The sequence below is a fragment of the Lepisosteus platostomus genome, chromosome 5, assembly GCF_059453375.1.
Source record: "Lepisosteus platostomus isolate fLepPlt1 chromosome 5, fLepPlt1.hap1, whole genome shotgun sequence".
NCBI classification, from domain to species: Eukaryota; Metazoa; Chordata; class Actinopteri; order Semionotiformes; family Lepisosteidae; genus Lepisosteus; species Lepisosteus platostomus.
The window spans coordinates 43,809,133-43,821,774 of record NC_142615.1 but is presented as its reverse complement, the minus strand read 5'-3'; the positions used below and the strand labels follow the sequence as shown (position 1 = coordinate 43,821,774).

The following is a 12,642-nucleotide window of genomic DNA, read 5'->3' as shown; positions in this document are numbered from 1 at the left end:
TGTGTTCGCTTAGTTGTGCGTAGGATCTCCTCATGAATCTGTCTCATTCATCAGTGGAAATAGAAGCCGTCACTGTAAACTCGGATGTGATGTTCCGCAGATGTACAGTGTGCCTTTCCTCTTGTTGTATTCAAGAGTACTCACTGTGTGAGCTCCTCACTGCGTTTCATTTTCTTTTCCTGTGATTATCTACGTGGAGTGTGGTGACAAAATAGTCTTGAACATTTTCGGTTTGTGAAAGGAGACACTAAAGAAAATACAAGTGATTAACTTTTAAAATATCGACAGTACAGCTAGAAGAGTGGAAGATAAAATACGATTTATAATTAAATTCACAATACACTTAAGGAAAACACAAACGCCCGAACAGGGACTTGAACCCTGGACCCTTGGATTAAAAGTCTGATGCTTTACCAACTGAGCTAGCCAGGCTCTGCACAGTGAATCACACTGTCGTGATACTCGCAAGTCACATGTCTCTTCTTGTGCCGAAGCGCAGTCATACAGTACCTGACCCGTCTGGAATGTCTACTGACAGACTTTATCCAGAAGCGACGGCACCACTCCCAGTAGAATGAGTGAGAAATACAGCATGACATCGGGAGGTAAGGGGCTCCCACAATTCATCTTTCCTCACATTACTGATTTTTTCAATAGCATTTTGACCTTTTTTCACATTCAGATTTTTTTGCATTTAATAAGATCTTTTAATCAACAACATTAAGAACGAAAACAAATGGAACATTTTTTGGAACAACAATTAAAAAAACTTTCAATGCCTTGGTTTTATAAGTGTGCACACTTTTTTGTTAAAAATTAAAAAAACATTTTGTTAAAATTCAATAAATAGTCTATCAGCAGCAAGAAATTATTCTGAAAGTAAGATTTTTTATATCATAAACTGTAAGACACGAAGAGAGTTTACAGGTCGTATCCTTCTCTTTGTCTTTTAAATTAAGCGTTCGGGATTCAAACCTGTGTTCAGACTGTTGTGTTTCTTGAATTTCTTGTAATCATCAAATGTCGTTGTTTGGTCCATCAGTTTTTTTCTCGGTTGTACAATGGAATTCGCGCAGCTTTCAGCTCAGTGTGGAGTCCAGAGGGAGGACTCGCTCACTGAATGATCTCTCAAGAAATCCCGGGTGAGATTCAAAAGGTGTCTTCTTCAACAGCCACGACACGTCTGAAGACTAATAAAATTAGTTTAAATCATTTGGTAGTTAACAGAACTAAATGCTTTAGAGGTACATTTAAAACAGCAGAGCAACACCGTAGCACTTCGAGTGTGCCTGAGTTTAAATGTGTGTGAACTTGGCTCTCTATGAACATGAGCAAAGAGTTCACATTCAACAGAAGATTGCAATGTGAGCACAGAAATATAAAGCACCTGGAGATGCTGGGACCTCATACATGCAAAGCATGCGCTCTACCACTGAGGTATATCCCCAAAAGACTTATTAACGGAACTGAGATGTGCTGATGCTCTCTGAACACAATCCACCACTAACGAAGGATGCCTGCAGTTTCCCACTTTTGTGTTTCCTCTACTACAGAGTAAATTCATAGGAATGAAGAAATAAGGAAGGAAAAATAACCGCATCGAAGCTTCCAGAGATTGGTTAAAATGAATCTGTTATTTTTATATCCAGACACACGGGCGACGATGATTGATTTATCGACGGGGAGTGCTTTTTTACCTCCTCACTCGACTACCTTGATTAAACTACGCATAGAACAACAGCAGTACAGATGATTTTCATGGACCGACTTGTTTTGTACAACTCGAGTGATAAAGTCCTGTCTGCAAATATTGTAGAAGAACGAAAAAGGGTGAAACAACGCTCCAACCACAGGAATGGTAACAGGAAGGATCATGTTATTTAATATGTCCTTTGGAGATGCCTTGTCAACGCACACAGGCATTAGAGCTGGACAAATAATTGATAGTGGTGTTTGTAAACAATCATGAAACATGTTATTTCTAAACCAGGAAGAAAGGAGCAGACTAAAACTTTAAGAGACAGAAACATCACCTTATCACAGCTAACATTAATTACAATGACATCACAATAAAAGAGCGGAGCCTTGAGTGAATCAAATTAGTTTTCATTGGACGTCTGTCTCTTCATAACTTTGTAGGTGAGAGGGAGGATTGCGGAAATGTGCCGGTGTTTCTCAGAAGTGCATTGGTGGTATAGGTGCCTTCTAAATAATCGAGTCGGGTTTGAATCCCGGTAAGTGCATCCCCAAATCTTTTCAAGAAAATCTGTGATCCGGTAACATATCTTTTCAAACTAGCATTCAAGGTAGGATACGTGTTCTTAAATACCAAAAAACTCTATAAGGAAAAAGCAGATCTCTGTACACAAGACGGCAGTGCGATCTTAGAATTCCTGTGTTGTTGACGGATTCAGACTCCTTCTCAGAGGTTTTTGCTCGCCAAATAACTTTGCAGCTGAGGAAGAGCACCCTGAAAAATACCAAACACAACCAGCGAGCATGTTGGTTGCTCTTGCTCTTAATGCAAGAGCTGTTTTTTTAATAATTATTAACCAAAAACAGCAGCACAGGTAGGTCGCATTTGTGATTATGTCACTTCTCTGCTTCAGCAAGGTCAATAAAAGACCCTGAAAGCAGTAAAGCAAAACCGAACTCAAAATCATATTAGGAATTCTGAGCGATATATCCATACAGGTAATCTAATAAGAATGTTGAAATATTTGAATATCATCTCTCTATATATTTTGCTGCTTTTTACCAGAAGTAAAACTATTGGATTGAAGGAATGCTAACCGCTGGGTTAAAATGTATAGTTGTTATTTAGAGAAATCTGTAAACTCGTGATCTTATATGTTTTAAAAGACAGCACAGGAAAAAACGACAGTGCTGATTATTTTCCGGCGACGGAGCACTGATGTCTTATCTGAGCTGATTGATAAAGCCCACCCAGTGGATACTCTAGCAGAACTTTAAAGAACATTCACCTTTGTATCCAAAGAAACCACAGGAACAACATCAGGAAGCACAATCAATTCCCCTTTTAAATCTTTCCTGTAAGGTATGCTTTGTGAGTTCATGAAGTTAATCCTCTGATCTCTTTTGAGCATGAACAAAGTATTTCTGATGAAGCGCTATGTTCAAAGATTTAATAAGCTTTACCCCTGCCAACGATTCGGCGTGAAGAATTAAAAGTTTCACAGACAAAAGCAGCTCACCACCATAGCCAATATTAAATGTACTTGCCGGTACACTATCATGTGCACTGCCTCAAAAGTGATCTCGGCAGATGTTGGTCCCTACATAAAGCTGAACGTGCCAAAGAGAATTTCTGTTGAGAAAACAAAATATTTTTTCTGCCTTGATGTTAAGCCTGTCTTTTAGTAAGTCTATCTCTAAACACCTCCCGCAACCTAACAAAAAGCGCTTTTACTGATCGTATTGCAGGTCTTAAAACACTAACATTTGGCAGCGGTGGGATTCAAACCAACGCCCCCAGAGAGACTGGAGCCTAAAATCCAGCGCCTTAGACCGCTCAGCCACGCTACCTTCCTTCGAATCCATCTTCCTCACATTGCTGGCTTGGAAAATGCCGGGGGCTTCAGCTCTTGTCGTCGGATCTAATGATATCATGACATGTGGAAGTGACTGCACCTTCATCTTCCGAGATGCTTTCAATAGCACAAATGCTACTTTCACCGGCACAAACATAGCAATAACGAAAGAGGTGGGTTTCATCCTTTGTGCTGTTTGTAGGGGCGCAACTCTATGGTGATCTACTGACTTGAAGAGCAAAAATCAAAATCCTCTGCTATTACTGTTGCTTTTTTTCATAGTTTCTTTAAATCCTTCATTTGAACATAGATTTTGAAGGATATTGATGATAATACCACATAAATTCTGGTTTTCTTGTGATCTTGTGTTTACAGTTCCTTGCGTGTTTCACAAGGTATAATAGCCCCCCTCGCATCCTCAGCTAACATATTTTAAAATTACAATAGATTATACAGCATGCATGTTTACATTTATATTAAAATTAAAGTAAATATACCAGAATACATACAGTGCTAACCCAATAATTCTTGTCAGGTTCTCCAACAAATCTGCGTTGTTATTTTAACATGTTTCAGCTGAGGGTGCAACAGGAGTATAAATGAATTTTCCCGCCAGCCGTTCAAAGACCAAATTCCATGAGTGAACATTATTTTCTCAGAAGTTGCCGGCATTGGACTTTGCTGGTGGTAATGAATTATGTCCACAACTGTTGTAGTAGTTCCTTCTTGAAATTCGACACGTGCAAAGCCCTCGTAATATCATAGGTGTTAGAGTTCGCTGAGTCTATTCGAGTCATGGTGTGTATCCCTGCCTTTCATTGGGAGATGGGTAGCTTTTTTACACTCAGATTCCAATCTTCAATGCTTTGTGTGAGAGCTTACATAACTTTTTCTCACATTTTCTGACGACTGTTCCAAAGGGGCACCCTGTCAATTCCGAATACTTTTCAAAAATCTGCCTCCATGTTTGATTATTGTCATTTCTTTTAGAAAAAGTTCAATATTGATCACAACTAAAGAAAATAATGATCACGAACAAAAAAGGGATAAAGATGTGAGTCGATCTTGAATCACAGCTGGGTGACACGGGCTTCTGTTCTGATATGGTTGTATGAGAAACAGGAGGAATTGCCAATCTCCTATAGAACATGAGCTGAATCAGGAGTGAGACATTTCGCATACTCGTGCATATGTCAACGCCTGACCTACATCGTAAAACTAACATTAAGTTGTCAGAGACATTCATTTATATACAAACAAGAGACAGACCAAGTAATAATTCTACATTAGTTCAGGTGGGTAAACCTGAACTAACTAACTAATAAACCTATTAATAATTCTACATTAACGTGTCCTACACTGATCAGACTAATTGACATGGTCTAATTCAGAGCCTGTGCAGTTCGTGCTAATTACAACAAGGACAGTTCTGAACCCTCATCACCGAACTGAGCACAAGTTCAGCTGTTCTCCAGTTTTGTTATGCATGGTTTTTCATTGCAATTGAGTTCAAAGCTGGAGCTGAATTCCAGACAGTACAGTGTTTTGGGTAAGTTGTCGAAATTCGCATGAGGCTGCAGACAACTTACCAAAGTGTTTTCTATAGCTTTCAGGTGCAGTTCATTTATATAATAGAATGTAAGTGGTATAATCGCAACAAGCCACATGGCAGTCGAACCTATAATTCTCTGACGCAAGGCCTGACGTGTTATTCATTACGTCACTGACCCTGCTATTGTAGGGCTAAAAAAACACTTTTTCTACATTTTTGTCTGTTTAAAAATCACAGTTTTTTGAAGACTTTGAAACTAAAGGAAAGCGGTGACAAATGAAACAGGCACGGGTGGGGTTTGAACCCACAATCTTTGGTTTATGAGACCGACGCCTTACCACTTGGCCACCACACCTTCATGTTAACATGGGAATAATGTTGTTCAAATTTTTTTTTTTCTGAATCTGGTTTACATCACATGGAGGTAGCAACAGCAATAAAAGGGACATTTAACAAGGAGATACGCTGTAGCAGTGTGACTCCAACAGATGCTCCTGAAAAGACTGGAGGTTTAAGCCAGCTCCTGCTTAGAACGATCGGCCGCGTTACTCTGAACAGCGGCTCTTCAGCTCTTGTTGTTTGACCTAGTGGTTTTATAATGCGTGGAAACGACCGCAACTTCGTTTTCTGAGATGCTTTCTCTCACGTGGTGAAATCTCTACCTCTTTGGCATCTCTGGCTATAGTTCTTCTGTAGAGCCGGCTTTCACACCTCTGCTTATAGTGCCCTTGAAGTTATTTTAGTTTTACAGGTAGACGCATTCCCTAACGATCTCTCCTGTTTTAGAAATGCTTTATAAGGCGTGTTTGATTCAACGGACAAACAGTATACTAATTGTACAATGCAGATCTATGCGGCATTCGTACTGGATTTGACTGGGATTCTGAAATACTTCTTGCAAAGGTATTCAGACTTTCTTGAACCTATAATAAAAACACAGACCTGAAACTCCCTAGCTTCCAATCTCTGATGTTGCTGTCCTTAAACTCGGACGTGATGTTCTGCAGACGTGCAGTGTCCCTTTACTCTCGTTGTTTTCAAAACGACCTCCGTTGTCGGGCGCAGTTAAAGTGGAACTGGCCTGACTGCACAGGAAATTACTGAATGATGAAATGTTTCTACGGCTCAAAATGTCCCTTTAGACCCTCGTCATGTCTCTGCTAGGAACGGGCAGGTAGAGAGGTTTAACAGATGCTCATGATGTTTCTCACGGGGTGTTACCTGTTGTAGTGTTTCAAAAGATGTGTTAGCGGACCACAGATTATCTTGAAAAGATTTGGGTTTGCACTGGCTGGGATTCAAACCTGACTCAATTATTTGGAAGGCGCCTGTACCACCAACGCACTTCCGAGAAGCACCTGCAAATTATCACAATCCTCTCTCTCACCTACAAAGTTATGGAGACACAGACGTCCAATGAAAGCTCAAGGCTCCACTCAAGGCTTTATTCACTCAAGGCTCCACTCTTTTGTTGTGATGTCATTTTAATTAATATTAGCTTTGACAAGGTGTCATTTTTGCCTCTTAAAGTTAAAGTCTGCTCCTTTCTTCCTGGTATAGAAAGAACGTGTTACATCTTTGTTTAAAAACACCACTAAAAGTAAATTATTCAGCTCTACCGCCTGTGTGCATTGATAAGACATCTCAAAAGGACATATTAAATAAGAACACAATCCTTCCTGTTACCATTCCTGTGATTGGGGGCGTTGTTTCACCCTTTTACGTTAAATCACCAGTACTGCTGTTTTTCTATGCATAGTTTAATCAAGAGCACTTAAAAGATGCAAAAAGCTTTCAAATAAAATAGAATTGAAAGACAGTCGAGTAAGGAGGTAGAAAAAAAGCAATCCTCCGTCTGGGAATCAACCACCGTCGCCCATGTAACTGGATACAAAAATAACAGATTAATTTGTGCCCAGTCTCTTTAAGCATCGATGCGATTATTTTTCCTTCCTTTATTCTTAATTCCTATGAATTTACTCTGTAGTAGAAGAAACGCGAAAGTGGGAAACTGCAGGCATTCTTCGTGAGTGGTGCGATCAGTGAGCATTTTCACATCTCTAAATCTGTTCCATAACCTTACCCCTCAGGGATGTAGCTCAGTGGTAGAGCGCATGCTTCGCATGTATGAGGTCCCGGGTTCAATCCTTGGCATCTCCAGGTGCTTTATATTACAGTACTCACATCTCAATCTTCTGTTGAGTGAGAACTCTTTGCTCGTGTTCAAAGAGAGCCAGGTTTACACAATTAAATGCAGGCACCCTCGACGTGCTGCAGAGTTGCGCTGCTGTTCTAAATGTACCTCATTTAGTTCTGTTAAATCCTAAATTATTTGAACTAATAATTTAGTTCAAATTCAGGAAATCCAGAGATTGCTTCACACTTGTCGTGGCTGTTGCAGAAAACACCTGTTGAATCTCACCCGGGATTTCTTGAGAGATCATTCAGCGAGCGAGTCCTCCTTCTGATCTCCGCACTAAACTGAAAGCTTCACGAACTCCTCACTGCGTGTCCTGTACTGTTACAGGTGCTCTCGTGTAGATGTGAAGCACAGCCATAAACACACTTTGAACTTTTTCCGTTTAAGGAAAATGCAAAAGAGCATGACAAGTATTGATCGTATAAAATATCCATGGCACAACTCGAGAAAGTACTGAAGGACTACACATCGACTTTTGATGATTACAAGAGATTCAAGAAACACAATCATAAGCGACGGATATGACCTATAAACTCTCTTAATTGTCTTATAGTTTATGAAATAAAACAATTTCTTAATAATTTTCTTACTGTTCATAGACGATTTATTGAATTTGAACAAAATCACAATTACAAACTTTTTCGGTTAAACTGTTAAACTGTTATTCACATACTCTAACGTAAATAAACGTTAGTGTCTTCCGGTGTGTGAGCCAATTTCTCCAAAAAATATTTGTTAGTCTGTCGGGAGGCTGTGCAGGGTGTTAAGAAATAGAATTTCTAAAAGACTAAGCTTAACATCAAGGTTGTTTTCTCTACAGAAATGCTCTTTAAATTTCAGCACTGTTGCAACTCCCTTTATAAACGGTGTGCACACGTATACAACCAAGGCATTGAAAGTTTTTTTTAATTATTGTTCCAAAAATGTTCCATTTGTTTTCTTTTTAATGTTGTTGATTAAAAGATTTTATTAAATGTGAAAAAAATCTGAATGTGAAAAAAGGTCAAAATGGTATTGAAAAAAATCAGTAATGTGAGGAAAGATGGATTGTGGGAGCCCCTTAACTGCCCATGTCATGCTGTATTTCTCACTCATTCTACTGGGAGTGGTGCCGTCGCTTCATGATAAAGTGTCAGTGGTCATTCCAGACGGGTCAGGTATGACTGGTCTTCGGCACAAGAGACACGTGACTTGCGAGGATCCCGACAGTGTCGCCTTTCTTTCAGAGCCTGGATAGCTCAGTCAGTAGAGCATCAGACTTTTAATCTGAGGGCCCAGGGTTCGAGTCCCTGTTCGGGCGGTTGTACTGTTCTTAAGTCTATTGTGAATGTCATTCTAAATAGTCTTTTATCTTTCACTCTTGTAGCTTTATTGTGGTTATTTTAAATGTCCATTACTTGTATTAACAGAAGTGTACTTAGTGTTTCATTTCACAAACCGAAAATGTTCAAGTAGATCTTGTCACTCTACTCCACTTAATCATCTAAATTAAATCACAGTAGAGTACAGAACACACAGTGAGGAGCTCACACAGTGAATACTCTTGAATACGACAAGAGGAAAGACACACTGCACATCTGCAGAACATCACGTCCGAGTTTACAGTGACAGCAGAGGTTGGAAGCGAAGTAGTTTTTTATAACTCGCTCGCTGAAAGATCTCTCAAGAAACCTCGGTTGAGATTTAACGGGTGTCTAATAATCACGTTCAAAAAGGTGACGATACGTTTTTTTTTAACTAGGTAGCCTTAATGGCAACACGGTGTGAGTAGATCTTAAAGCAGCTGCAGACAGAGTACCCGTAATGGCAACACAGTGCTTTGAGTTCGGCTTTTCTTATTTCTTCTGCAGAACCAGTGGTATCGGAATATACTGATCCGCATAAGAAGCGCTTTCGGTTTCTGATCATTTTTATTGAGCGCTCATTAGAGTAGAAACGATAGAAACATCTCGCATTTCACGTGTTTAATGTTAACTGTCTCAGTGGTTGCCTCGGTGATTGATGGCTCTTCTCCCTCGCAGGGTGACGGCAAACTTCTTCAGAGAGGGAGTCTCCCACGCACGGCTTTTCTTTATCAAGAGCTGAGACAACAGAAACAGACTTCAAACTGACATGAATTACTTCTTGAGCGTTTATGACCGTCTTTAAAAGCTGAGAGCAGGTGAAAAAGTCTTTGGAAATGAGGACATGACTGCTGACAGTAAACAGAGCTGACGCTCAGCAGCAGACAAGCGCTCCTCGTTAGTATAGTGCTGAGTACCCCCGCTTGTTGCGCGGGAGACCGGCGTACGATACTATGGAAGCCCGTTTCCGCCAGGGAGAAAAAAAATCGCACTATGCTATCTCAGAATTCCGACTTAGCAACTCAGAATTGCGACTTAGTAAGTCAGAAATCTGACTTAGTATCTCAGAATTGTGACTTAGCAACTCAGAATTGCGACTTTATATCTCACATTTGTGACTTCGAAATAGCCGTATTCCATTGTCTGTCCTTTTGTTATTGTAACGGATTCGGGTTCTAGGGATTGTGCCCTCACCACCCCCACCCATATGATCATGAGTAGATCTCCCTCGATTCAGACAAACTCTTGCTTGCCCAATAGTTTCAGAGCAATATCTGAATCGAGGCTCAAAGTGGAAAGAAAGCTGAAATACGCAAAAGGTCATACAGATGCAGCCATGCACCCATGCAACCATTCAAAGTGCGCGGTACACACACGTACCGGAGGTAATTGGCTACGGCGTCGAGCAATTGTGACGCACGATGACGCGCGGTACCGCGGTACGTGATTGGTTGACCGACAGGGGCACTTGTGGTCCGTTGGTCTGTCGTAGAAAGATTTACAGTAAACGTCTTTACTGTGCCCGTTGTAGTATTGAATATTTATATGGAATTTTACCACTGAAGGGAAATCTTAGTGCCTGAGCATAAAAAGAATAGGAGCATACTTCAACGCGTGTGAAGGCCATAAACGATATTAATTTTGGAACTTAAACATACAGTATATGGCTGGTCTCGGTACTTTAAAGAAAACATACACACCAGTATTCCATTTCTCCCTAAAGATTTTAAGCATTGAAGTCTTTAACTAACGTGATACCGGAGTCAACAAGCATACTTTTAGAATTTGATTAAAAGGGAATATAATATGGAATCGCGTATCTAAAGAATTTAATAACGATATGATTATATTCGTGTACTGCGACAGGGCTGTGTAGGGCTGTTTCGCCTCTCCATGCACCTTCCTTTGTAGCCCACTGGTCTATGTGCCTGATTACCAGTTCACGGGTTGTGTGTTCAAATCCAGCTGGTGCTGGACTTTTCTTTTAACAAACATTTCTTCAAAAAATAGAATAGCAATAGTATGGACAATCAATTGACTTTTATATTTCAAAATGTCACAACATGATCGATTCTAAGTCATTTTTGATAGCAATGAATAGTCGCCTTCTTCCCTTATGACAACGGTCCCTGCGTCCGCTTCCTGCTTCTATTGTGTGTGTGTGTGTGGGGGGATTCCTTCAGATCTCCCTTCAGATTTAAAAGGTTATTAATCATATCTTCGGTGTCGCATCTTACAAGTGCAGCTGATCATTTGCTGCCTGGGTGGGTCAACTATCACAAAGCTTTAGAGAACCTAACATTTCTATTATCAACAAATTGTAAATTTGTAATAGAGTAAATCTTTATAGAGAAATGGAGGCTGGACAGTATGCGTTGCAATATAAACATTTGTATTGATTTAAATCGTGTTTTGATTTAAATCGCAAACACGTGTTTAATTATATGTGTTTTTTTAATCATAATCAGACTAAGGCAACATAAATTGATACAGTATCTTTGTCTTCTAAGTATCTTAATAAACTTTCAGCATAGCTTTCTACCCGTTTAGATTTATTTTTCTTGGGATTTTGGGATCAAACGTGGAAGGATTAGATTGTAATCGTTTTTATTTTTCAAATACGTTTTAGAAAAGTGTAATCTATACCTGCCCAGACTGTACGCCTTCCTAAATCCCACCCTGACCACTTTCACTCCTGTTCTGCTCTTCCCCGTGCACCCCAGCCGGGCACTCTTCGGCCTCTTCCCGGGACGAATGTATATTTAGATATTTACACCCGGCGCGGCACCGAGGGAGCATCTGCATTTATAACTTAGTTTTTAAAATTAGTCAAGCAATATGAAGCATCTCCTTTTACTTTTAAGTCCCTTAAATACATTGAGCACAGCTTTCTCACCACTTAGATTACTTTTTGATACCATCGTTACACAAAGCAGAAACTTCTTGTATTTTCCGATGACATACAGTACAAGTGGAAAGATTACAGATTTTAATCATCTTTAATTTTGTTACGTTATACGTTTTAGGAACGTTTCATCTATACAAACACCACAAAACTATTGTCGATTGTATTTCTGAATGTTATGTTACACCTACAGTAGTTCACTGCTTTAAATACATCGAATTAAGAAAGTTAGGTGTAGCACTTTAGATCTTTTTTTCTGAACCGGGGAAAATCGGATCATGTTTCTCTATAACAATAATAAAAGACATTATTTTACATATCACTTTTAAAACTGGCATCTCAAAGCAATAAAGAAGATGGAAAAACAGTTAAAAGGGACCAAAGTAAATACCAGACAAACGCAAACGCGTTTTTAATAAAATGCTTTTATTCATTCAGCAGAGAGTGAGAGGGACATCCAGCAGAGAGAGACACACACACCGGTTTCCATCGACAAAAGTCTGCATTTTCAGGAGTGTCTCTAGCCTCCCAATCCTCCCCAGTAATGCATCGTACTGCTCCCGCTGCTGCCGAAAAGTCTCCACACAGGTACCTTTTGCCGAAGTCGGGAGACATTAGAGGCTTGCCACATCCAGACTGTTAAACCAACGCATTAGCACGTCAAAGCCCATTGAGGATCCGGGCACAATAACTGTTTTGTCCCTTGATTTACTGATCTGCATTAATTACAGAAATCGAGTTCCTGCTATTTGCAGACGACCTGGTCCTGCTGTCGCCCACAGAACAGAGGCTGCCGCAGAACCTGGCGCTGCTGGAGAAGCACTGTCAGACCTGAGCGCTGACAGTCAATCTGGACAAGACCAGAGTTATGGTTTTCCAGAAAAAAAGCCAGACCCCCATTAGTCTTCCTGAGATTGTCAGATTATGAACGAATAAAAGCATCTTATTAAAAAACGCGTTTGCGTTTGTCTGGGTATTTACTTTGTAATCTAAGGTTTACATCTACTGTATTGTTTTGAGATGCCACTTTTAAAGGTGATATGTAAAATAAAGTTTTTTATTATTGTTATAGAGAAACATGATCAGATTTT

General features: G+C 39.9%; 1 protein-coding gene and 3 non-coding genes across 4 annotated transcripts in view; 3 read left to right on the top strand and 1 right to left on the bottom strand.

Annotated features, from left to right (window-relative positions):
- LOC148666845 (zona pellucida sperm-binding protein 3-like) overlaps nt 1–12,642 on the top strand; it is a 779,162-nt gene that overhangs the window by 234,523 nt on the left and 531,997 nt on the right. The gene's annotated exons all lie outside the window — the stretch shown is intronic.
- On the bottom strand, nt 5,387–5,458 carry trnam-cau (transfer RNA methionine (anticodon CAU)). Its single transcript has one exon. It is a non-coding gene; the product is annotated as a tRNA-Met (tRNA).
- trnaa-cgc (transfer RNA alanine (anticodon CGC)) lies at nt 7,192–7,263 on the top strand. The gene has a single exon. It is a non-coding gene; the product is annotated as a tRNA-Ala (tRNA).
- trnak-uuu (transfer RNA lysine (anticodon UUU)) lies at nt 8,531–8,603 on the top strand. The gene has a single exon. It is a non-coding gene; the product is annotated as a tRNA-Lys (tRNA).